The sequence below is a fragment of the Mus musculus genome, chromosome 18 (genome assembly GCF_000001635.26).
Source record: "Mus musculus strain C57BL/6J chromosome 18, GRCm38.p6 C57BL/6J".
NCBI classification, from domain to species: domain Eukaryota; kingdom Metazoa; phylum Chordata; class Mammalia; order Rodentia; family Muridae; genus Mus; species Mus musculus.
The window spans coordinates 45,708,559-45,735,480 of NC_000084.6; the positions used below are offsets into that span (position 1 = coordinate 45,708,559).

Consider the following 26,922-nt stretch of genomic DNA (forward strand, 5'->3'; position numbering starts at 1 on the left):
TTGTCTCTGTAATTCCTTCCATGGGTATTTTATTCCCTATTCGAGGGAGGAATGAAGTATCCACATGTTGGTCTTCCTTCTTCTTGATTTTCTTGTGTTTTGCAAATTGTTTCTTGGGTATTCTAGGTTTCTGGGCTAATATCCAATTATCAGTGAGTGCATATCATGTGAGTTCTTTTGTGATTGGGTTACCTCACTCCGGACGATATCCTTCAGATTCATCCATTTGCCTAAGAAATACATAAATTCATTTTTAATAGCTGAGTAGTACTCCATTGTGTAAATGTACCACATTTTCTGTATCCATTCTTCTGTTGAGGGACATCTGGGTTCTTTCCAGCTTCTGGCTATTATAAATAAGGCTGCTATGAACATAGTGGAGCATGTGTCCTTCTTACCAGTTGGAAAATCTTCTGGGCATAGAGTATATCATTTCTTTTTGGGGGCTCAGTTCAAATGCCACTTTCTCTACAGTCTTCAGTTATACAAAGGCTTTCCAATGGCTTCCACACATTCCCCAGCTGAGAACACACACACTTCTTATTTGTAGCAGAAAGTAGGGCTTCATCTGGATATCACTCACTTTTATCAATAATATCACATTAACCTCACATTATGTGCCTTTCGATGGGAGTTAATTAAGCAGAACTTTGCCAGCCTTTAAGGCGGTGCTTTATTAAGGATTCTCAGTTCTGATTAGAAGAAAAATTCTCACTGTCTTATTATACTGGGCTTTGAGTTCTTTCAGCTCTCTGGGTATTGTCTTGAACATCCATCATCTTCACTAGAGAGCCTGATCCTGCTGCTTGGAGCCCACTAGCTAGTTGAAAGTAGTTGAACAACACCAGGACCAATCTTCACAGATATTTGCTTTCAAACACTTAACATTTGCTTTTGTGTTACCCTTTGATTAGGAAGATTAAAATTGAGAGGGAAGCAAGTGAGGCAAGGGCTTTCCTCTTCTTTCTGAGAGAACAGCTTGTTTCCATGACATTTATACAGTGAGCTTTTTCTAAATGACAAGCAGATTGGTAGAAGATGTTATTTTCTGCCTCTTTGCTTTGAATCTTCACTTGGTGGGTGTAGTGTAAGAGAGACAGCCTCACTAGGATGACGACTGTCAGGTATACAGGTTTAGGGGGAATTGGGTGGGGTTGTTGGTATGGTAGCAATAGAACAGACTCTGGCTAGTTGTAGGATATATTAGTGGGATTTTATTTTGGTTTGTTTTTAAATATTGAGTAATATTTATACCTATGTAAGTATCTTTCTTCTCTTTTTAGTTTTTTCTCTTCTCTTTGAATAAAAGTGAATACTGACAGCATCTATGGTTCAGGTAGATGAAAAATCAAGAGGAAATGGCCGAATTCACTCTGAATCAGAACCTGTCTTCTGCAGAAGAGATACCAGCCTAGGAAGAATTCAGTCTCATGGCTTGCTCCTCCAGACTGAAGATTCTGAGGCTCTGATAATGGGGAAAGGACAACAGGCTCTCCAATATCAATTTCTGACATGGCCAATATTATCTGGCATTTTCCCATATAGCACTATTCTGGCATTTGCCCATATAGCACTATGTATAAAACATTTCTTTTTTCACCATCTGAAACAATTCCAATGGCATGGTTTTACACAACACCTGAAGGCTTTTGTTTTTGCCATGTGCCTTTCTTATCCAATACTACTTTGATTTAGACTTCATTGAACTCACATGGAGTTGAGCATTGTGTCTCTCCAAGTCTTTGCATCAAACATGCTCTCCTTGATTTTCCAAAGGGGATAAATTACAACAACAATAACAATTAAAAACTTTGTTATCTTACTCCACCTAAGTAAACAACTCAAGATAAACTTTAAACTGCTTCTATCAACACAGAAATGTGTAATTACCGAACAATATTTCTACCAGAATTTCCACTGCTGAAGACAGCTGCCTCACACCTTTTCCCTAACTATCCCGTCTATGACTTCTCATCCTCAGACACACTGTTTGGGATGCTCACTATCACAGGTTAAAAGTAAAAGCCTACTCTATGTCAAGATTTTTGTTTACTTGGACAGAAGAGCTTTTCAGAAATTACTTTGAGCTTGAGTGGCTTTAAACAGGCACATTCTCTCCAGTTTTCCACAGGACCTTTTAATATTCCACCTACACCCTCCATTTTGCATATTTAGATCATTTGTCTGCCCCTAACAGCATCTGAATTTATGCCTCTTGAGCAGGGGTGGCATTTCCTTGCTGGTAATTACATCTGCACCTTTCATGATCTACAAAAAAAAAAAAAAAAAACACTACCAGTTCAAAGCAAAACAGCCCACCTAGGAGGGTGCATTAATCTATTTGCTCATTTACCTCACACACTATTTTTCCATTTGCAACAGTGTTGACAGAACCATTATACTTATAATATGTCCTTCAAATCACCATGTCCATATCTCTCCCTCAAGTCATTCTTAAAAACTTTTTGTGAGTATACTGGACCAACATGGTGGCAAAGGGGAGACATTCTGGATATATGAGGGGCATTATGCAAAGGACAAAGATGAGTTACACCCCCATGGTAAGAGACAATGAATTGTGTCCTTCTAACTCTAAGACCAGGCTTTTCTCAGAAATCTGTGCTACCAGAGCCTCAGATTCAAAAGATTCATCGTCTATTTGTTCCAGCCAAAGATCAGTGTGCCCCATGGAACATATGAGGTGAAGAAAATGCATATATATGAAAAGCTCCCCTTTGTCTTCCCATCATGAACCTGTGAACAGTCTGCTTTAAGTCCAAAGGTAAGGGGAGAAACAGGAATCAAGCCTAAAGAAGGTAGCAGATGGCTCTTAGCAAAGTGTTAGGGGTACTTAAAAGAGCAAAGACTGAAGAAAAGGGTGGGAAGGAGAAAGGGGAAAGAAAAGCTATAATATGTATGCTTAGACTTTTCATCCCTACTTTAGTAAGGGTTTTTAGATGCTTTAACCTCCCTTCTAGACTACCACCCACCAAAGGCAGCAGAAATTTAAGGTTAATAGGGCAAATGGAGAGGTGGACCAATTTAGAAATGATTCTTTGGGACGATTCTAATCTATGTAGTCAGATTATCAGCAGTTCAGTTCATATAAATCAGCAGTGATAACTCGCTCCACTCACAAACACCATTTACAAATCAGCAATGGCCATTCAATCCAGAAGAAAATGCCATGCTCTGGCAATTAACCTGAGTCCATGAAAGGGCAAGAAGCTGCCAGAACACCACCAGAAGTTCTTTGGTTCATTTCTCTCTACAAAGCCATGACAATCGATGTTTGATGTTTGATGAAGAAGGCAAGGTGAGCCAATGCCACAGTGTTGACAGGGATGACCGACCACATCAGCAAAGCCCAAGCTTTGAAGACCAGCTAAGAATGGTAAGTTGAACCAATGCCACACAGCATCATCCACTGTTTGTTGAGTTATATTTATGCCCTTTCCAAACATCACGTGTTCTCTCGGACATCAACACTAGCAAAACATCACATGCCCCTTTTTGCAGGCAGCTTCCAGAAAAACACCGTGTGTCTGTTCTCAGCAAAACATCTTCCCACATATCTACTTCAGCAAAAACATCCTCTCACATGACAGTTTCCAGAGAAACATCACATAAGTCCCCAAAGAAACAAAAAAATTTCCACTTCAATAATATTCAACTTTGTTTGTTTGTTTGTTTGTTTGTTTTCCAAGACAGGGTTTTCCTAGCTGTCCTAGAATTTACTCTGTAGATCAGATTGACCTTGAACTCACAGAGATCTACCTACCTCGACCTCCCGAGTGCTGAGGGGAAAAAAGGCTTGGGACTCCACCACTACCACCTGGCAAATGTTCAACATCTTATCAATTGCAGTGTGAATTAAAACTCCTTTGCAATTTCATCCTGTTTCAGTCAGAACAGTTCCAATCAAGAACAACTGACAGCAATGCTGTTGAGGCTGTAGAAAGGGGGATCCCTGTTCACTGTTGGTGGGACTGCAAATGTGTGTAATCACTCTGGAAACTGGTATGGAGAAATCTGCAAAAGCTAAATGTTTATCTAGCACATGATCCCACTAGATCAATCCTCGGCATATGCCCAAAGGACTCAAGCACTTCCTCCATCAATACTTGCTCAGGTGTTCATCAATGCTTTGTCCACAATACCTGGAAAGTGGGGAACCACCTAATGTCCTTTAAATGATAAATGGATGATAAAACTATGGTATATATACACATATGGAACTCTTTTCAGCTGTAAGGAAAAATGAAATCCTAAAACTTGGAGGTAAATGGAACTAGGCAATATTATACTGAGTATGGTAACCCTGACTCAGACAAATACCACATGCTTTCTCTTATTTGTGGATCCAAGCTCTGAATCATTAAATGTAAGCTTATAGTTGGGAGTAACCACAGAAACAAGAAAGGTAAAAGGGACCACTGGGCAGGAGAACTAGAAAGAGAGACAGTAGGACATAGGTGCTATGAAGGGGTAAATGGGGAAGATGGGGCATTAGCTGGGCAGGGAGAAGTTAGACAATACAGAGTAAAAAGAGAAGAGGAGGGATAAATAACACTAAAGTGCTTGGAAAATAAAACATTTTTTGCTTACTTAAAATATACCATATATAGATTCAGCTCATGTTCAATCAGAAATGATGAACCTAACCCTCAAGAGACTGGAGGCTCTAGGGAGTTTAGAGGTCATGTGGTGTGGGGGTGGGGGTGGGGACATCCTCATGGAGAAAGGTGGGTGGGGAGGAGGTATGGATTGTAATACATTTGGAGGGTGGAAGGGGGAGGGGAATAAAATCTGGAGTACAAATAAATAAATAAATTTTTTTAAAATAAAAAGTACCCTTCTGAAGTGCAAAAAAATATATATACCATATATATTCATGTGTGGAGATATATATATATATATACATATACTCACATAAATATATGTATTTATTATATGTATATATCATATAGGCACTGTGTGTGTGTGCATGTAGTCCTTTTTTAAAAAAACTAAATATACTTAAGTTAATAATAATTTCCCCAAAGACATAGATCCTCTAACAAAAATCTAAGTGTAAAGCAGGAAACAGGTCATTTCTCACTGTTTGCCAGAGGAGTTGAAAGGACTCTCAGAACAATATAGGTCATTGCTGTTGCTTTTGGCTCCCTCCAGAACTTGAAGGTAGGATCCAATTTCTGGAGATTCCACATATTTCATAGGACTTAGTGGAGCTGGTCTGGAACAGACCTAGGAGCTTTGCCCCTGAGGACTCAGTATCATGCAATACAAAGATGCTATTCAAGCTTCCTAGAGAGAAGAGACATCCGTAGTGCTACCCAGGGACAAAGCCTGCAAATCACAGTAAGGACCAGCCTGGCAAAATTTCTCTGAGATATCATAGAGTTAGGTAATCCAAAGATGTTTTCCCCCTTACATATTCCCTAATATGATTCCAGATAAGATGTTTCTGTTCAAACTACCATAACTCTAGTAGTACCCTGGAGAAGTTACTTTCACTAAAACCATAAATTAGAGATTTGATTTTTTTTATACTACATGCTTTCTGTCCTTAGTGACAAAGAAAAATGTTACTTTTGCTTTGAGAAAAATACCTTACAATTTCATAGACTCTGGTTATGAAACCTGTATTTGCTATCTATTTCTTCATTGTAGCTGTTTTTTTTTTTTTTTCCTCTCTCTTTGCAACAGTAAAGAGCTTTGTAAGTATTTAGGTTTTGATGTTATTTTTGTTACTTTCTTAAAAGTAGCAATTTTGAATACTTTGCCACCCAAACAAGTTGACAGCTACTGGCACTGTAGATTTGATTTTTAAAATGTTATTCTTGGTATAGTTACAAATGAAATGTGCAGTTTTCTTTAGCTTACTGAATAACCCTTCTGGTGAAATAGTCAAGTCATTATCTGCTGTAGTCCATCCAGAAAGAAAGTATTCAATTATCTGTAAGAAAAAGGAAACAGATTTTTATGGAAGACATTAAAATAGAATCAGTGAGTTTGAGGCACTATGGCAGCTGGGGCTGAGATGCCCAAGGGAGGTAGAAAGGCAGGTTAAGGCCGTGAACAAGCTCTGAGATCAACGCACAGCTACAGGCTGAAAAGCAGACGTCCAACAAAGAAGATGAACAATAAGAAGGTGTAGATGAGGCTTCAGGTGACCCCCAAAAAACTCAGAGTAGAGATGAAGCAAAAGGCTATGGGGAGGCTCTTTGATGTTGAGAACTCCAACCCGGTAGCACAGACAACAGGGTGGTCACAAACTGGGTCTGAATAAACCACATGAGCTTCCAAGAAGGGAATGGGAAGAAATCAAGAAGCAGAACCCAAAAGAGTGCTACATGAAGATACATTTGGCTGAGAAGACAGATCAGGCCAAGGCTGATCTTGCCCAGCTGTCAATCATGCAGGAGGAGGCAGTAGACAGAAAAGGAGATGGAAACAAGAGATACAAGACCTTGTCAGGAAACTGAATGCAGAAATCCTCCCTGAATAAGGAAGCTGGCCTGTGGGAAGAGATGCTGAGATCTGGGCCATGCTGCCACAGATCTGCAGTGTGCTTTGGCATTGCTACATCAGCTCCTTATGACCAAGAGCCCCTATGGCCTAGGTCTTCCTCTTCATCTTGGCACAGGAATTGTGCAGGGATATTGGAAGGTCTGGGAACAGGGTAGGAAGCTGCTATCTTTGAGACAGAAAGATATAGGACAGCATTTCATATATAACTACTTGAACACTTTGCTATTTTTGGAAATGGGGTAAGAAGATTTCATTTGCACCTTAGGGGCAGCAGGGTCTTGGGGGTGGGAAGGCTAGTGCCAGAGGTCAGTTGCTGTGAGAGTGGATGACAAACAGCCCAGACTATTGTCTGGGTCTTCTCTCAGAGGAGCTATCTAAGATCCTGTGGCTTCTAAGGGTGCACGGTTTGTCCTGTCCAGTTCTGTTCAATGAGGCCTTGCCTGACTTGCCCTGTCCCCATTCCACCCACCTGGCCAGGGATAGTACTCATTTTTAATACTACCTTTTGGTCATTTCAGAAAAGTTCTGGTTACTATATATCACCCAGAAAAGACAAACTACACAAATTCAACTTGCATAGTTGGCAGATTAAACTACATTATTTGGGGATGAGGAGAGTCCATTGAACAATGATTAAGCAAATATTGACATAAACAGCTTAGTGATCATTTATAGGAACTTTCTATGTGATATTCTGTTGGAAGTTACATCCAGAACTGGGTCAGACATGATCCCTTATGTCGGAGTCACAGCTGTGATTTTCCAGAATTGAGATGAAATGTATATCAACAATGCCAGGTACATTCCTATGGCTTTAAATCTATACAAAGACTTTAGAATTAGATTCGTTCTATGGTGGCTCCAGTTTCTATGTCAGTACACATAGTGGTTTTCTTGCAAACTTTATATGCCCCAGTACAGGGGAACGCCAGGGCCAAAAAGTGGGAGTGGGTGGGTGGGTGGGTGGGGGGTATAGGGAACTTTTGGGATAGCATTGGAAATGTAAATGAGGAAGATACCTAATAAAAATATATAAAAAAACTGAAGTGAAAATCAGATAGTTTAACCAATTGCTTTATTAACTATTGGCTACACAATATAGCCAACCTTCCCAGATAGACAATGGAAACACCTTCATAAAGAATGCTACATCATTTCTCTCAGTACCCACAGCCTCTCTCACAAAGCTTCTGGCAGTATGTATCCACTAACATTACTAAATCAATGGATTCTGGATTTTAATCCCAACCATTCATACAGAAGCTATACATTTTGATTCCCAGTCTTTTCTGGTCTATAGACTTGAACACTGGATGAAAATTGTATCCTTCTCATAGGAGAATACTCAATATAAAATTATATTTCAAGAGACCCTTGAAGCCCATCTCCAATCTAAATACTGGGAATATTATCTATGTATTTTAAAAATTAGCAAATATATTTCTGTCAGTAAAAGAGTACTCTGATGACTGCTTTTCTAATTTACATATTCAGAATTCATTTAACCTAAGTCTACTAAAATTTATTTTGGAATAAAAAAATATCTCTAAAGAATAGCAGCCAAATTCCACTGGTGATATTGCCAGCTCTGTCACTAGACAGCTGTGTGACTGTGGAGAAGGCCCCTGAGTAAGCTGGGCTTTGGAAGGCCAGTGCATTAAGAAGTTCAAATTAAAATGATTTCTGAAGTTCCTTATCACTCTAAAATTCTCAATTCCAAAGCATTAGAGGTTCCCAGATGAAACTGGGAGTTTATACAAAGTCAATAGTGATTTTCCAATCTGACTTGAGGGGAAGGCAACAAGTAGCAAATGTAATGAATTTTTTTGAAAAACAAGATTTAAGTAAAATTTCCCGAATGTATACAGGAGTCTGAGTTGGATATTTAGCTTAAATATATACCAATTGTCAGGACCTCTGGCAGCCTGTAAGAACTCCTTTGAAGTAAGTAAGTAGGTTTCTTACCATTGGGCATTGGCTTTCTCGTTAACATGGGTTCTCCTTGTGAACTGTTCTTCCATAGGTTTATGTACAGAAAGAAAGCTGACAATAGCAACAACTGTGATGATTGACAGCTTGCCAATGTCAACTACAGAAGACAAGTTTATTTCACATGGGGTTCACAGACATAAGCAGGGGGTGGTTAAAAATGAAATTTATACTAATTCTAAGACTAGTCTTATCCATATGTAAATAGTGAAATGAAGATGTAATATGAAAAAGGAAATATGAATAAGTATATATTTATGGGTATATATATATGTGTGTGTGTAGCTTGCATGTATATACATTTATATACACATATATGTAAGCACACATTTTTTAACTTGAATTTTTCTGTTGTTAATTTTAATTTGTATTTGTCATTTTAGAAGTTGGCTTAGTGTATGATATGCTTGCCATGAAAGCATAAGAACAAATATATATATATATATATATATATATATATATATGGAGAGAGAGAGATATGAAACAGAAAGAAGAGAATAAAATCAATATCATTTCCTGTGATATACAAGGTATTAAATTTCTGTACATTTGTATAATGTATGTGTACATATGAATATGTGTTCAGTATGTGTGTGTGTCTGTATGTGTGTCAGTATGTGTTTGTGTGTGTCTGTGTGTCTGTCTATCTGTGTGTCTGTGTATGTGTCTCTGTGTGTCTGTGTATCTGTCTGTATCTGTGCGTCTGTATGTATATCAGTGTGTGTTTGTGTATGTCTCTGTGTGTGTCTGTATGTGTGTCAGTGTGTGTGTCTGTGTTTGTGCATCTGTGTGTGTGTCTGTGCATCTGTGTGTGTATCTGTGTGTGTGTCTCAGTGTGCATGTGTGTGTGTCTGTGTGTGTGTGTGTCTGTGTGTGGGGGTGGTGTCAGTGTATGTTTGTTGTGTGTGTGAGGACATGCATGTGGAAGTTAGATTAGAGGACCACTCCAGCTGTTGGGTATCAGCACTTGCCTTCACCTTGTCTGTTCTTCACTGCCTCTCCTCTGCTCTCCTCTGCTCTGCTCTGCTCTGCTCTGCTCTGCTCTGCTCTGCTCTGCTCTGCTCTGCTCTGCTCTGCTCTGCTCTACCCTGCTCTGCAAGCTTCCAGGAACCCTACTGTCTCTGCTTCCTCTCTCATGGTAAGAGTGCTGGGATTACAGATGTGTGACACCACATCCAGCTTTTTTAATGTGACTTTTGAGGACTAAAACTCGGGTTCTAATGTTTTCACAGCAAGCATGTCACACACTGAGCCATCTCCCAAGATGACAGGTACGAATTAAAATTAACGACAGAACAATTAAAGTGTAAAACTGTAAATACTACAAACCCCAAAAAGCTTAAATACATATGTAATTATTTAAATGAACAATATAAAGAAGCAGAAAGTATATATCCTTGGTCAATATTTCTTCCCAGTTAGAGAGATACGATTTCTCCCGCCATTTGCTTTGTCTTTTTCTCCCACTAGTTTCCACGAGTGCTAAGGACTGTTATTACTCTCAGTGTGAGTCAGTCTCAGTAACTCAACTAAGCTAAGTCAAACTTTCTTCCCACAAAGGATTACTATGGGTGAGGAGTAATTTTTTTGGCAGACTTTTTCCTACCTCTTTTCTATGAGGTTACAAATTAACAGTCCATCCCTTGTGCTTTTTTGGGATCAGTGCTTTGCCAAGGATAGTCTGAGACAGAGGCTCTCAGGAAGTACTGACTGTGCTCATCTGCAATCAGTCCACCAGGACACGGGAGCAAGCTTTACCGCAAACTCTTTGCAATCCTATTCTCCTATACTTTGCCCTGACAATTGTAGGCCTGGGTGAGTGTCAAGAATCCTGTGTCCCTAAATGGACTGCCTTTTCTGGCCTCAATGCGCGAGGACATGCCTAGTCCACAGTGACATGGTGTGTGGAGCGGGGGAGAGAGTTAGTGTGGGGCTAACACCCAGAGTCTTTTGAGACGGGGAAGGTGGAATGGAGGAAGAACTTACATGAGGAGGTACTGGGAGGAGAGGAAGGGGCTGATATTGAAATGTAAGGTGAATTTAGAAAATTCCTCATCTTCAGATTCCCTTACTATATACTTCTGCTGCTGTCTCCTATTATTTGTGTTGCTTATGATCTCTCTTATTGTCATCAGGATATTATACCATGATTCAAGATCTACATTGCATTCTCTGTGACTCTTTGCCTCTCTGGGCAATGGCAGGGAAAAGGGGAGTAGGGTATTTCCGGTCTCTCCACTTCAGCTCCCTCACCCATATTCTCATGCTGTGTACACAGCCTTCTGTGTTCCACACTCCCACAGGTTTGTGTTGAATCATTAGTGGGACCTAGCACTTCATGGGCTACATGGTGTGGCAGGGCTGTAGTTGAGAGCTGATTTCTTTAAACAGAAAATTCAGCCCAATACTGTTTCCCTTGATTTCCCAGATGCAGGCCGTATCTGCCATGTCGAAGTCCGAGTTCATCTTTATAGGAATCAGCAGCCATACCACTCTGTCATATGACAGAGACATGCCGATGCAGCTTTGACTTTGAGGTAAGTTTCAAAGTAAAAAATGATAGGAGAAAGGGCTTCGCGAGGTAGATGGTGGGAATGCCTTTCATGATTATAGTTTAAAAATGGAATCAAGCAGCTATCCATCAACAAAAAGGGGAATGAATTGAGTATGTTACAATAAGATACCTATATTTATATAGACCTATAGATATAGATATACCATCTATATAGATCTATACATACAGATATAAACACAACACAACTAGTATGTTTAAATTAATGAACAGCATCTGGGGCTAATTCATAGTATAACCTAACATTGATCACTATGATAGTTAATTCTGTCAACGGGATGGGGCCATGAGTTTCACATATTTTTATAAACACGATCCTGGCCATGTCTGTGAATTTTGAGGATGAGAGTAACATTTAAATCAGTAGACCGAGTAAAGCAGATGGTGTGCCGTTGTGTGAGAGCACTCCATCCAAACAGCTGAAGGACTAAATAGAACCAAAAGTGGAATAAAGAATTCATTTTTATTCTCTCTCTTCTTCTCTCCCTCCTTTACTCTCCCACTCTCTCCACACTCTACTCATTCTGTCTTCTTGTCTATAAGGCAAGCCATTGGTGTTCTCTTGTCTTTAGGTTGCTACTAGAATACACACCATCAGCTCAACTGGATCTCAGGCTTCTGTACTTGGACTTTATACACAAATTCTCCCTGGACTTTCACTTTCCAAATGCAGACCTTGACACTTTTCAGCCATAATAACTATGAAAACTCATTCATATATACACACTTTTATTATGCACATGTTAGTGCACATATACCTATCTCTCAGGGTAGCTACAGATGAAGCCTAACACATTTTTAGACCACAATGCTGCAATGTCAAAATATTGGAAAACCTTATACTGAACTGAAACTATCAATAAGCAAGATACAGGAGAAATCAAGTATGACAGAGCCAGTCAAACTCAAAGAGTCAATCAAGCAAAAGCCAACTAGTAGCAAACCTCTTACAGTCTTCTCCTATGATAATAGCTTTGAATAGTGATGGAAAAATAAGTGGCTAGAAATAATTGTAGGGTAACTATTAGGATGCTGTGATTGCAGCAGAAAGACCGAAATCCTGAAGATTTTTTAATAATGTTCGTTCACCCATTCAACAGATGTTGAGTGAATGTTCCAGTGGGCAAGAACAAACATGAACTTGTCAGGCTTTGGGATAAGATGATCGCTTGGGTTTGAGATATTTAAGTTGATTCAAGATGAATCATAGCATGCAGGTGAAGTTGTCAGTATATAATTAGACACTGAAACTGGAGAGTAGGAGAAAGATCAGGAATAGAGATTCAAATTTTAGATTTCATAAGGATGAAATTTAAACTGCAACAGGGAAGATAGAAGTTCCCAAGGAACAGGAAAAGCAATGGTGATAAGAGAACTGACTATTGGAGGTGAGCAGAGGAAGTTCTGTAGTCAACAACAGTAGAAGTTAGCAGAGATGCCAACGAAGGTGGGGAGTGTGGGATGAGGAATAGGGCAAAGGAGAGAATGCTTTCCGATCTCTTCTGTGCTGCATGAAACTCCCCTGCCAGCCAGATGTCTACCTTGTTCTCCTGTGTATAACCCTGTCAGCCTCCCTGGCCTTCTCCATCCACCCCTTCTTCTCAAACTGCCAGATCTAGTCAATGTTCCACATCTAGCATCTGAGACTAGTCTCAGCTCCAAATATTGCTATAACTAAACTTTAGGCTTCTGCCAGATCCCACCTACCACTATCCATGGGTCCCTCCTGGACCCAGCTGGTTCCTTCATATCCTTCCCCAGATTTAGGCCTAGTATCTCTAGCACTCCCAATACATGCCTTGTCCCCATCTAGCAAGGACCCCCTATTTAGTTTCCCAGTTTATTATGACCACCCCCTTCTTGTACCCCAAGCAATGCCCCCTGCTACCTGCAACCAACCAAAGATAACATACCTCAAATGACGTCTGTATACCAAAAGATAGTATCTCTTATCCTTCCTACCCATGTACCTTCCCCTATTTTCCAGATATAGCCTAGGTCCTACATATAGGGTCCTGGACTAGTCTGGCCTTCCATGTTGGCACTGCAAATAATCTCTAAGCTTCTTCCAGGACTCTTTCTACCCTACCCTACAAAGGCCCCTTCTAGTAAATTCCAACTTTTTCACCAATCCAGATCTACACGCATACTCTAAGCTTATATTAGAAGGTACATCTCATTTGCCAGTCAAGTCTCCTCTGTCTTTCTGACTTCATTCCACACAAACCATTTCCAATATTGAGACAAAATCCATACACACATAATCTATTTTGCCCCAACCTGCTCTGTGCTTATCAGCCTTCAAACAAACAAAAAAAACTGCACATGCCCAGAACCAATCTTAAAAATACAAACATTATGAAACAGCAAGCATATATCCTCCCTCCAAAGCCTCCCACTCCTGCAGAAATGTTTGCAAATGAGAATTACATAGATGAACTCCAGAATGCAGAACATAAAAGAACAATTACAAACTTCATCAAAGAATTTAAAGGATTTAAAGAAGACTTAAAGAAACAGAACAATGAAACGATGGAGAAAGCAAGTTAAAGAGACTAAATGCCTGTGTCCTGCCCAAGGAAACACAAAGATAAGGATGATGAAAATGACAAAGACAATGTAGGAGTTGGGAACAGATTCAATAATGAGGTGGGAATACCGAAGAGGACTCAACACAAAATGAAGACAGAATAGAGAAACCCAGTAACTCAACTAGAAAATTCAAAGGAAAGACTTATAAGTAGAACAAAGCGAGCCAGAGATAAAGTAGAGAATCTAGACCAGATAAGTAATAACTTGATAGACAGTTTACTTACTCATAATATGAAGGCAAACATACACACACACACACACACACACACACACACACACACACACCACACACACACACACACACACAATATGTGTGTGTGTGTGTGTGTGTGTGTGTGTATAGATAGATAGATAGAGAGAGAGAGAGAGAGAGAGAGAGAGCATAGGAAAGATGGTACAGCTTAAAAGAACAGCTCTGAATTATAGGCATAGATGAAGGAAACAACTAAGACATGTACATACAGATAAAAGAAGACCACAAAACACCAGGTATACAAGACTAGAAAATGAAATTCCCACAACAGGTCATTTAAAAAAAGTATACAAAACAATGAAAAACTTTCCACAACACTAACAGCCTTAAAAATTTATATATCCTCTCAGAACACAGAAATATCAGGCTCCTGTCAGCAAGTTCTTGTTGGCATCTGCCATAGTGTCTGGGTTTGGTGGTTGTTTATGGGATGGATCCCCAAGTGAGGCAGTCTCTGGATGGTTGTTCCTTTAGTCTCTGCTCCGAACTTTGTCACTGTAACTCCTTCCATGAGTATTTTGGAACAGCACTTTAATAAGGTTCAGATGCTATATAAGAAAGTTGATTCCACCCCATAATCAGTATCCAAACGCTGACACCATTGCATACACTAGCAAGATTTTATTGAAAGGACCCAGATGTAGCTGTCTCTTGTGAGACTATGCCGGGGCCTAGCAAACACAGAAGTGGATGCTCACAGTCAGCTAATGGATGGATCACAGGGCTCCCAATGGAGGAGCTAGAGAAAGTAGCCAAGGAGCTAAAGGGATCTGCAACCCTATAGGTGGAACAACATTATGAACTAACCAGTACCCCGGAGCTCTTGACTCTAGCTGCATATGTATCAAAAGATGGCCTAGTCGGCCATCACTGGAAAGAGAGGCCCATTGGACTTGCAAACTTTATATGCCCCAGTACAGGGGAACGCCAGGGCCAAAAAGGGGGAGTGGGTGGGTAGGGGAGTGGGGGTGGGTGGGTATGGGGGACTTTTGGTATAGCATTGGAAATGTAAATGAGCTAAATACCTAATAAAAAATGGAAAAAAAATAAAAAAATAAAATAGTATGACCTAAAAAAAAAAAAAAGTTGATTCATTTTGCTAATGCTTCTTTTACTTAGACAAAGTGAAGCTACATAAGACTACTAATCAAAGTAATTTTACATTAGCAGTTGATATTTCTTTTTTTGTTGTTGTTTTGTTTTGTTTTTCTGTTTTTTTTAATTAGATATTTTCTTCATTTACATTTCAAATTCTATCTCCTTTTCTAGTTTCCTCTCCAAAAGTCCCCTATACCCTCCCACCACCCTGGTCCCCAACCCACCTACTTCTGCTTCCTGGCCCTGACATTCCCCTGTACTGGGGCATATAATCTTTGCCAGACCAAGGGCCTCTCCTCCAATTGACGACCAACTAGGCCATCCTCTGCTTCATATGCAACTAGAGACAAAATCTCTGGGGGATACTGGTTAGTTCATATTGTTGTTCCTCTTATAGAGTTGCAGATCCCTTTAGTGCCTGACAAATACAGAAGTGGATGCTCACAATCATCCATTGGATGGAGCACAGGGTCGGTCACCAATGAAGGAGCTAGAGAATGTACCCAAGGAGCTGAAGGGGTTTGCAGCCCCATAGGAAGAACATTAATATGAACTAACCAGTACCCCCAGAGCTCCTTGGGACTCAACCACCAATCATAGAAAACACATAGTGAGACTTGTGTCTCTAGTTGCATATGTAGCAGAGGATGGCCTTGCCTGTCATCAATGGGAGGAGAGGCCCTACGTCCTGTGAAGGTTCTATGCCCCAGTACAGGGGAATGCGAGGACCAGGAATGGGAGTGGGTAGGTTGGGGAGCAGGGGGTGGGGAAAAGGGTTAGGGGATTTTCGAGGGGAAACTAGGAAAGGGGATAACATTTGAAATGTAAATGAAGAAAATATCTAATAAAAATTATATATTCAACTAACTAAATCTAAAGAAAAGCATTTCTGGCTGAAGAGAAGAATGAGCAGAGCAGGGATACTGTAAAATAAAATACAAAGCTGTAGTTACTAAAACACAACTTACCATTGAGAACACTATCAACGACCACCGAAGATCAACAAGACAATGGCCACAGTTAGCACACATAATTCCAATAACAACTTTAATTATCAATGGCCTCAATTGTACAATCAAAAGACATAGGAGGACTGAATGAAATCAGAAACACAATCTCTCTGTGTCTTCAAGAAACACATTTAAGCTTTAAAAAGATAGGCACAACCTTAGACTAAAAAGGTGGAGAAAAGTACTCCAATCAAATGAAGCCAGGAAGTAGGTGTCACTATCCTAATAGCCTACACAATAGGCTTCAACTAAAACTAATTCATTCTAATCGGTAAACTAAGAAGTTGTTACTGTCCTGAACATAAGTGCACCAAGATCTTGTGCACCTACTTTCATACAAATGTACTACTGATTTAAAGAATTATATTAACATTAATCTATTAATAGTAGGTGATTTTAATACCCTGCCTTATCCACTATACAAGTTATCTGAACGAGAAATAAACAAGAGAGATATCAGAATTGGTTGACATAATTTATCAAATGGATTTAACAGATTATTTACAGTATATTCCACCCAGATACCAAAGAATTTTACTCAGTAATGCACAGAACTTTTTCTAAAATAGATTATATCCTGGAGCACAAGATAAATCTCTATAACTGAGAAAAGACTGAAATAACTATTTATAATGTCCTATGTGACCACAATGAAATAAAACTTAAAATGATCATCAAACAAATCTCTAGTAAATACACTAACTCATGGAGACTGGGCAATTTGTTAATAAGTGATAAATGGTTCAAAGACAACATCAAGAAATAAAAAATTTTCTGGCACTTAATGAAAACAGGAACACAGTAATATTATTGAGACACATTGAAAGCAGCCCTACAAGAGAAATTTATAGCTCTAAGTGCCTGCATTAAAATATCAGAAGGAACACAAATAAATTACTTAAGGATGTAATAATAAAATAATTTAATAATAATAATGAAATAATAAAAGTCAGAGCTCCAACTAATGAAATATAAAGAAAACTTACCAAGAATTGATGAATCTAAAAGCTGCTTCTTTTATGCCAAAGAAAGACTGAGAGCACCCAAATAGACAGAATCAGAAATTAACTGAAACATTACAAGAGACACCAAAAAAATTCAGAACATTATAAGGTAATGTTTTAAAACCTGTGCTCAATTGAACTTGAAAATCTAAATGAAATGAATTAATTTCCAGATTCTGCCAAACCAGCAAAGAGATCAACCGACTAAACAGACTCATAACAAATGAGATTAAAATAGCAATAAAAAACCTTCCAGATTAAAAAAAAAATCAAGACTAGATGTATCCACAGCAGAAAGCAACTAGACTTCCATTAAAGGTCTATAGCCAACCCTCCTAAAGCTATCCAAAAAATATAATCAGGAGTACTCCAAAACTCCTATGAAGATAGTATCACTTAATATCCAAACCAGGTAAATAGACATCAAAAAAAGAAAACTTTTTTTTCAATATTCCTGAAGAACACATGCTCAAAAATGCTCAATAAAATACTTGCAAAAAGAGTTTATTCATACATCAAAATATTATCTACCATGACCAAGTTGGTTTTAACTCTGAAATGCAGGCATGATTCTACATACACAAATCAATAAATATAATAACCATATAAAAGGACTTAAGGGGAAATTTTTCATGATCATCTCAATAGATACACAAAAGTCTTTGACTTCATAATCATAGTTCTAGAGCATGTAGAGCTAGAGGCAAAATACCTCAAAAGAATAAATGCTATATATGGGGACCCCACAGCTAGCATCATCCTAAAAAAGCAGAAGCTAGGCTCAATCCCTCTAAAGTCAGGAATGAGATAGAGATGTCTGTTCCTTCTACTCCTTTTCAACATTGTGCTTGAGGTAAATGGAACAGTAAGGAAAGAGAAGGAACTTAAAGAGATGCAAATAGAGAAAAACAAAATCAAATGGCCTATACTTGGTCCATATGGTCTATACAGTAGAGATACCCAAAATTTTTACCAGAAAACTTCTAGAAATGACAAACAAATTCAGCAAAGAGGCGCAATACAAAGTCAACTTGTCCAAATCACAAGCTTTTCTATGAACCACCAACAAACATAAAGAGAATGACACACTCCCATTCACAATAGCCTCAAAGAACATAAAATATCTAGGGAAAAACCTAAGTAAAGACCTCTACAATAAAAAGGACTTTGTGTGTGTGTGTGTGTGTGTGTGTGTAATGGTATATACATTATTATATATTGAATTATATATGATATATGTATGTATCATATATATTCACATATACACATATGCAGATAATTCTATCCACATACACAAAATACAAATTAGTCTCAGAAGACCATAGAATTATCTCTAAAATAAACCATATTCTAGGCTGTAAATTAAATAATAAATGGAAAAGAATCAAAATAATGTTCAGGGTCATAGGAATAAAACTATAAATAAATAGCAAGAAAATTACAGAAATTACATAACTGCACAGTGAATGAAAACTATACTTTTAAATGAGGACCGGGTCATTCTTTTAAAAGAAAGAAAGAGAGAGAGAGAGACAGACAGACAGACATTGAATTTTAGCTGAAAGTATGATTTATCCAAAGCTGGGAATAAATCTCAAGCAGTTCTAGGCAGATGTGTGTGCACATTAGAAAATTAGAAACATCCCAAATAACTGAACAATGCATCTCAAAATCTTATACAACAAAAATAAAAGGTATATGATAAAAATAATAAGTAATATGTAGAAAGTAATAAAATAGATACAAAAATATATAGAATCAATCAAAGTTGCTTATTTGAAAATCTAGAAGGAACAAATTCCTAAACAGTAAAACTTACCAAAATTAAATCAACATAATATGAACAACTTAACAGAACCATATCTGTCAGTGCCCTTCAAATGCCAGTGAAAGCTTCCCAATAGACAAACCTCCAGGGCATGAAGGACTCATGACAAAATTCAACTAACCCTTTAAAGGAGAGCCATCATCAATGTCCTCAAAATGTTCCACAAAACAGGAAGGGAAGAGACGCTACCAAGCTGGTTCTCTGAAGACAGCATTACACTGATACCAAAACTGGATATAATTGCAAAGACCCTGAATTGCCAAGGCAATACTTAAGCAAAAAGAACACTTTGTCTCAAATTAAACATGAGATAATAGTGACAGAAACAGCAATAATTATACAGAACTCAACATAGTCTATTAATGGGATGCAAAACCAATCTACAGAGTTACTGTCATTTAAGTTTTGACAAAAAAAATCAAAATCATGTATTTGAGAAAAGGCCATCTCTCCAACTAAAGGTGCAAAGAAACTTGTGATGGTTACTCTCGCTTGTGAACTTGATGGTGTCTAGACCCATCTAGGCATATACCCAGAAGATGTTCCAACTTGTAATAAGGACACATACTCCACTATATTCATAGCAGCCTTATTTATAATAGCCAGAAGCTGGAAAGAACTCAGATGTCCCTCAACAGAGGAATGGATACAGAAAATGTGGTACATTTACAAAATGGAGTACTACTCAGCTATTAAAAACAATGAATTTATGAATTTCTTAGGCAAATGGATGGATCTGGAGGATATCATCCTAAGTGAGGTAACCCAATCACAAAAGAACACAGATGATATGCACTCACTGATAAGCGGATATTAGCCCAGAAACTTAGACTACCCAAGATACAATTTGCAAAACATGAAACTCGAGAAGAAGGAAGACCAAAGTGTGGATATTTCGCTCTTTCTTAGAATGGGGAACAAAATACCCATGAAAGGAGTTACAGAGACAAAGTTCAGAGCTGAGACAGAAGGAAGGACCATCCAGAGACTGCCCCACCTGGGGATGCATCCCATATACAACCACCAAACCCAGACACTATTGCATATGCCAGAAAGATTTTGCTGACAGGACCCTGACATAGCTCTCACTTGTGTGGCTATGCCAATGCCTGACAAATACAGAAGTGGATGCTCACAGTCATCTATTGGATGGAACACAGGGCCCCTAATAAAGGAGCTAGAGAAAGTACCCAAGGAGCTACAGGGGTCTGCAACCCTATAGGAGGAACAACAATATGAACTAACCAGTGCCCCCAGAGCTGTGTCTCTAGTTGCATATGTAGCAGAGGGTGGCCTAGTCAGTCATCAATGGGAGGAGAGGCCCTTGGTATTGTGAAGATTATATGCCCCAGTACAGGGGAAATGCCAGGGCCAGGAAGTGGAAGTGGGTGGGTGGCAGGGCAGGGGGAGGGTGTAGGGGGCTTGGGGGATAGCATTTGAAAAGTAAGTAGAGAAAATATCTAATAAAAAATGCCTTAAAAGAAAAAGAAGAAGATAAGGCTCGGTGCAAGCTCATGAGTATGTTCCTAGGTTAGTTTAATTGAAGTGAGGAGCAACACATTATGAGAAAGCATTATGCTTCCTACACTTGGGTCCCAGATTGAGTAAAAGAGAAGCAAACTATCGCTTTTATCAGATATTTATCACAGCCATATCAATCACAGATCTTACTGTAAGTCTGCTTAAGAAACCCATAGGTGAAATATTTCATAATGTAGGCATGTGCAAGGATTTTATGAAAAGGACTCCAATAGCACAGGGAATAAGCTGAAAACCTAACAGTATTACATGAAATAAAGCTTTATATACAGCAAGTGTGAAGAGACAACCAATAGAATGGGGGAGGACTTATTTCTCAGTTTTATATCCAGAAGTTATTACTATATAAGAAAATGTATCTAGTCAATAAAGTATCTAATGAGCTGAATTAAGAGTTCTCAAAAGAAAAAAAAATTACAAACTACCAGTAAATCCTCAAGGAAGTGTTCAGCATTGTTAGTCATCGGGGAAATGCAAATTAAAGTGTTTTGAGATTCTCTTTCTCTCTCCACAGTGAGAATGGCTATCATCAAGAAAACAAGTGGGAGCAAACACTAGAGAAGATGTGTGGGAAGATGGACCTTACATCCTGCAGGTAAGGAATGTAAACATACAAAGACACTAGGAAATCATTATGGAAGCTTCTCAAAAAAAAAAAAACTAAACTAAAAATAGAGCTACCATATGACTCAGGCATATAGACCGCTCTTGGGTCTATAGCCAAATGTCTCTAAATCAACACCACAGGAATAATGTAACTTCCAAGTCTGCGGATGGACTGTTTATTCTACACAGCCAGGAAATGGAATTAGCCTAAATGTTCGCCCAGAGAAACATAAAGAAACTGGGGAACATGCACACAATGGAATTTTATCTGGCCATACAGGGAAACTAAAGCATGACACAAATGCAGATCATTGTGTTAAGCAAAATAAGCCCCATTCAGAATGTTACATGCCATATACTTCCTCTTGGATGGGGAAACCTTGATTTAAATTATATAAATGATACATGGATATCTGTGATTGTAACTTTGTTATGTGTGTGTAGGTTACACACACATGGGATCATGACGGGAAGAAGCAATCTTAAATGAAGGTGGCAAAGAGCGTGGTAGTATTAGTCACTTACATATTGGTCCCTTTGTTGTTACTGTGACAGAACGCCTGACAGGAACAGCTTATGGAAAGAAAGGTCTCACAGAGGAGGGGTACAGTCCTCCAGGCAGGGAATGAATGGTATGTTAGCAAAAGCAAATCTGGCTCTAGCAGCAAGAATGAGGAATCTGGTTACATTGTATCTTCAGTCAGGAAGCCGAGAGAGCAATGAGTGCAGGTGTGGGTGTTTCTATCTCAGTGAGGCTTCTGTAGAAACGCTTTGAGAGAAATCCAGAGGTTTGATGGAACATCCAACCAAGCTGATAATAAGATTAACCACCATAGTGGGTAAAGAATACGTAGGACATGAAACAAAGGTATGTGAGGGGAAGGAGCTATAAAAGGAAAGAAAACATAATAGCCAGAGAGCAGTCAGTAGCCTAGGATGCGAGGGGAGGGAAGCAGACTAGGACAAAGTAAACTAACATCTCTGTATAAAAGTAGTGTAATGAAATCTGGCACTTAGTATCCTAACTTTAAAATTTGCTTAAAATTAAAATTAAATACATTATTGGCAAAAAAAAGCAAATTAACAAAATTTGATTAATGTATTGAAATTTAAAATGTATCCCATAAGGTCATAAGGTCGTAGTGAAAATTGAGTTACTCTTTGTGTCATTTGGATGAGTTCTGAGCATGTGGTGGGTGGCTTGTTGTTCTTCGTATGATTGGAACATGAATTAGAAACTACAAACCCGTAATAGGATTAGTGAGTGATGCAAAAGGCAGGAAGTGGGTACCCAAGCATCATCGATTGAACTTCCGAATCCGTGACAAGGTCCCCGTTGACTTTGAGAACTGAGTTACAACGGAGCCATAAAACAATCCATACAGCAGAAAGGAGGGCACAGAAGCTGAGCACACAAAGGTAGCCACTGGGTTTAGTCACCTGCAATGACTAACTACTGGATGCAGAGCTAATGCTTGTGAGAAAGTTAGGAGTATATATTTTAAAACTACCATAGCACTTCTTCAGCCCTGGGTCACACTGGGCATGCAGTATTGTATTGTATTGTATTGTATTGTATTGTATTGTATTATTTTTGGAATCATTACCAAGGATTACCTTTATAACTCTTCTAGCATTAGGGCATGGCAACGACTTTAGGGCATTCTTAATATATAATCCTCAAGTATGAGAGACTGATGGCTCAGCACCCTTCTATGGCTGCTCCTAATGTCACAAGCTTTTGGAAATTGAGTGATGCCTCCCGAAAGGGCTCCAGCTTAAGTATGTCTACAAGTTCCTCAGGAGTGACCCATGTGCCAGATGCTGTTTTATTCTGTGGCTGTGACAGCATTCAGAGTGGCAGCAGAATTTGGCAGTGTCTCTGTAGGGCTGGTTTTATATAAATGTGAGATGCAGGAGTAAGGAATGCTCAGATCGGGGTTCTGGGAAGGTGCTGAGGAGAAGTAATATCTAACATGGCTGGATTTCCAGCATCGAGCTCTTGAGTGGGCAGTAAGAGAAGCTGTGGTTGTGAAGCCACAGTCATGATGGAGGCTGCATGTACTGCAGATGGCAGAAATGTGAGATAGGTGCTGAGGAGAGCTGCAGGGGCTGAGGGGAGGCCCTGGGAAGGGAGGGGGGCAGAAGCCACTTCCTTCCTTCCTTCCTTCCTTCCTTCCTTCCTTCCTTCCTTCCTTCCTTCCTTCCTTCCTGTCGTCCTGTCTTTCTTTCTTTCTTTCTGTCTGTCTGTCTGTCTGTCTGTCTGTCTCTCTCTCTCTCTCTCTCTCTCTCTCTCTCTCTCTCTCTCTTTCTTTTGTGAACAACAGAGATGGATGGCTGTGTGCAAAATATGGAAGCCAGAGGCAAGATACAATGTGGATTAAAAATGTCTCTTACAAGATCATGCTCTTGAGTAGCTGTTGCCCATTCTGTAGGTTTATGCTGGAGGTGATAGAACCCTGAGAAGGTGGGCTTCTATGGCAATGAGTTACTGCTGAGAAAGCCTTGCAGTTTGTAGCATAGCCCTAGTGTCTGTCTGCTCCCTGCTTCCTAATCTGCTCAAATGTAAGAAGTCTCATACTTTTGCCACTACAGGGACAAGCCACGTCCACTACCCTGATTTCTCTGTCAGGATGGAGACAGTCGTTCAAACTGTGAGAAGCTAAGATAAACCCTCCTCCTCTAAGTTGGTTCTTACCAGATATCTGATCATGATAAGAAGAACAAGTACAGATATAAGTAAAGCACATATATTTTGTATACATATAAAAGAGTTTGTGCATATGTGTGTGTATACACTATTCTGTAAGAGGATACTCACATATTTATTACACTCATTAGTTACAAGGATGTACATTGTAAAAAATGCTTCTACTGATGATTCCACTGTATGCAAACATCACAGAGTATGCATGCACATGAATAATCAAGATGAATATATATATGTATGTATGTATGTGTATTGCCTTATTGATTCATCATACATATGTACATGGGTCCAAGTACTAAAGTAACTAACAATAACCACAAATATGTGGAGTGTAATTCTATATGGATATACATATATAGTAACAACTGCATTTTGCAGACAATGCTTCATCTTGGTTTAACACTTAACGAGTCACAAAAACAGAGTAAGACCCACACTAGATTATCACACGCATCTCAAGGCAAAGAAAGTTATTTAACTTTTTCTTTTAATGGTGCACATACTACACCATTTTACTTGGAAATCATCATGCATTTTATTTTGTAATTAAAAAATATCTAACTCAAAAATAATTTTTATTTCCAATAGAGACAGATAGTGTCTTCATCATTTAAAAGTATAATGCATTATCATTTAGTTCACTGTGTATGGTAATTATCTACACTTACTTTATATTTACTTTAAAAACATGTATGGCTTACATTGAATGCTACAATTATCAATTCTACAATGAAAGATGACAAGACCTCCCAGGAAATAAATGCTGCACTCAGATCTTAGCAGAGTTTTGGAAGACAGCCAAATGGGTTGCCCATGAATTCACTGCACCTAGCTCTCACTTGTTGACGTGTCATTAATCCTGATGACTGAAGTTAATTAAAACAGCACTATGTATAATGAGTCCAAGGGGCCCTTCATCAATGTTCTAATGAACCAATGTTTTGAAAGTAAAACTCTAGGACAAGTGGATCTGTTTTTAACAATGTCAAAAGCTAGATCCATTTACAGTCCTTGGTTATAGAAGGAGAGTTCTCTGGAAAGGTGAGGAATAAAATGATTTTTAAAAAGGCAACCTTGTTTCTTCGGAAAAATGCCAAATGGAAGATGAGTGCCCTGGATGGGCCTGGAGGAGCCAGATATCCAGGCTTAGGAGGCCACAGTGATGTTTTTGGGCTGTGGCTGTGGTCAAGGCCACAGCTGTGATCAAGGGTTCATGGAGATAAAAACAAAAAACAAGGAGTGGCTCTTCATCATCAAACAGGGCCACCTGCTCATAGACATGAAGACTGAGTCCCTGAAAAATCTACCTATTCTACCTGCCTATCAAGAAATATGAGATTATTGACTTTTTCTGGGGGATCACTCCTAAAGGATGAGGTTCTAAAGACCATATTACTGCAGAACCAAACTTGGTGGGCCAGCACCATATTTAGGCCAAGACCTCCTGGATGCCATCCCCAAGACCTCCAGCTGTTTGACCACCCAACCTCAGGAAAGAGACTGTGTTCACAAAGCCTCCCTATAGGGAATTTACTGACCACCTTATGAAAACCCAACCAGAGTCTTCTTTCATAGGAACTGTAGCTACCACATATGAGTTTTTATACAGCAAGAATAAAGTGACTTAAGTCTGGGGGTAAGAAAATAAAGACAAGAGCCTAAGCTTAAAACCGATGATTCTCTCCATGCACATTCAGACGCGCATACAAACATAAAAGGGTATACAAACACTTAGACTCTAAGTCTTGGAGAAAAGCTAGGGGCAAGAGGCACACAGATTTCAATGCCAAGAAAAAGTATACATGTTAATTTCCTTTCGGAAATGCGTAAGAGCACAATATATCCATCATCTATGCTATTGCCATTTGTGTAATTTCATACTCCATTGTCAATCTCTGCACTGCCTCTAAGAACAAGCTACGGGAAAAGATTAGCCTGCCATCAGATCTAATACCAGAAAGTATTAGGTTTTCCTCAAATGCTTCATTGCTAGTCTACTAAAAATGCAAGAAACACGCATACCCATGAAGGCTGCTAATGTGAATGATTTCCCTGCAGCAGTGAAATGCCTAAAACAAACACATTACTAGGGACTGGAAGTGGAACAATGTAAGGATAGCAGGGGAGCAGCCTTGTTGCACTGGGAGCCAGAGGTCTGGCAGAGCTGAGTCTTAATGTCTGAAGAATGTGTTCCCAAAGAACTGACAACTGAGATGCTTGGCGCTTCTTCTTCAGATCTAATATTCCTTCCTCTGAATGCACAGGAGTAGATTGCTAACAGACCCAGCCAAGGACAGAAGAAAGTCCCTGAAGATGGCTTTGTGATAAAAAGATGGGCAAATTTGAAAAAAAGATACCACTCCACCTCTACAAAGTTAGTTCCTCTACCATAAGAAAAGTCCGGCCATGCCTTCCTTCCAGAGCAAGTCTAAGCACTATGGGGATGCCATGTGGAGATGCTTCCAACTTCCAATATTAAAATTAACCTTTAGGAAAGATTGAAGAAATGAGGGAAAGCCAGAGCAACAGAATGGAATAGTGTGTGTGTGTGTGTGTGTGTGTGTGTGTGTGTGTGTGTGTGTTTCTAGAGAGAAAAAAGTCCAACCAAATTCAGTATTGTGAAAATGCTTTCTAGTCTGAAAAATGGACTTAGAATGGGGAAACTAGAGTACTCACTGAGATATTCTCTGGTAGGGGAGAGAGAGAGAGAGAGAGAGAGAGAGAGAACGAACATGAAGAACATGAGAACACGGGTATTGCTTAAAGGGGGGATAAGGTGGGTATAAGATGCTTTTCCCTAGCATTATCAAAGTCAAGCATTTTGAAAGCATCAAGACTCTGAAGTTAGAAATCAAAAATGTTTTCTCATACTGTTCCATGAAGAAGTGTTTTCTCAGATATTGCTCCAATCCTAATACATAATTCATTTATTTCTTCCCTTCAGATGCACACATAGCAAGGAGAAGAAATGAGAGAGATTGCCCTGGGTGAACAAGGGCAAGCACCCCTGAGCAGAATGAGAGTGGATACTGCCCTGGCTTCCAGTTACTGTGGGTGAGAGTGTTACCAGAAATCAAGAACAAAATAAAATAACAACAAAAAGAATGTCATTTCTTGTCATATTTATCCTTTTCAAGGATTCTAAATGTTGGATTCAATTTCATGAAGATTAGTTAAATATATAAAA

General features: G+C 39.0%; 2 long non-coding RNA genes across 2 annotated transcripts in view; one reads left to right on the top strand and one right to left on the bottom strand.

Annotated features, from left to right (window-relative positions):
- Positions 1 to 26,922, bottom strand: part of A330093E20Rik (RIKEN cDNA A330093E20 gene) — a 361,774-nt gene that overhangs the window by 25,072 nt on the left and 309,780 nt on the right. The window lies entirely within an intron of this gene.
- Positions 10,557 to 26,854, top strand: Gm41718. The gene is made up of 3 exons (XR_877373.2): positions 10,557 to 11,060; positions 20,934 to 21,014; positions 26,680 to 26,854. It is a non-coding gene; the product is annotated as a predicted gene, 41718 (long non-coding RNA).